The sequence below is a fragment of the Gavialis gangeticus genome, unplaced genomic scaffold, assembly GCF_001723915.1.
Source record: "Gavialis gangeticus isolate Ggan-Ray unplaced genomic scaffold, GavGan_comp1, whole genome shotgun sequence".
Lineage (NCBI taxonomy): Eukaryota > Metazoa > Chordata > Crocodylia > Gavialidae > Gavialis > Gavialis gangeticus.
Genome location: NW_017729000.1, coordinates 12,329,496 through 12,329,797, shown reverse-complemented (window position 1 = coordinate 12,329,797; position 302 = coordinate 12,329,496). Strand labels below are relative to the sequence as shown.

Genomic DNA, 302 nt, shown 5'->3' with positions numbered 1-302 from the left:
GGGGTCTGTCAGGGGCTGGAAGAGACCTCGCCGACCACCCCCCCACTGGGGCGGGGAAGCCGGCTACGACCCGGCGAGACCGCCGACTCGCGCGGCGAGGGAGACGAGGCGGCGGGAGGGACGCGCCGCGACCCCGGTGCGGGGGGCGCCTTGGTGCGGTGCAGGCAGGGGGCGGCCCCGCGCTCCCCTCGGCAGCTCCCGGCGCCATTTTAGGAGCCGCGAGGAGGAGGAGACCGAGGCCTAGGCCGCCGCCTGCCCCGCCCCGCCCCACTCTGGCCCGGCACGGCCCGGCCCGGCCCGAA

The 302-nt window shown here is 79.1% G+C and overlaps 1 protein-coding gene across 1 annotated transcript in view; it reads right to left on the bottom strand.

The window, feature by feature from the left end:
- The window catches only part of PPP2CA (protein phosphatase 2 catalytic subunit alpha), a 35,910-nt gene that overhangs the window by 35,153 nt on the left and 455 nt on the right, over positions 1-302 (bottom strand). The gene's annotated exons all lie outside the window — the stretch shown is intronic.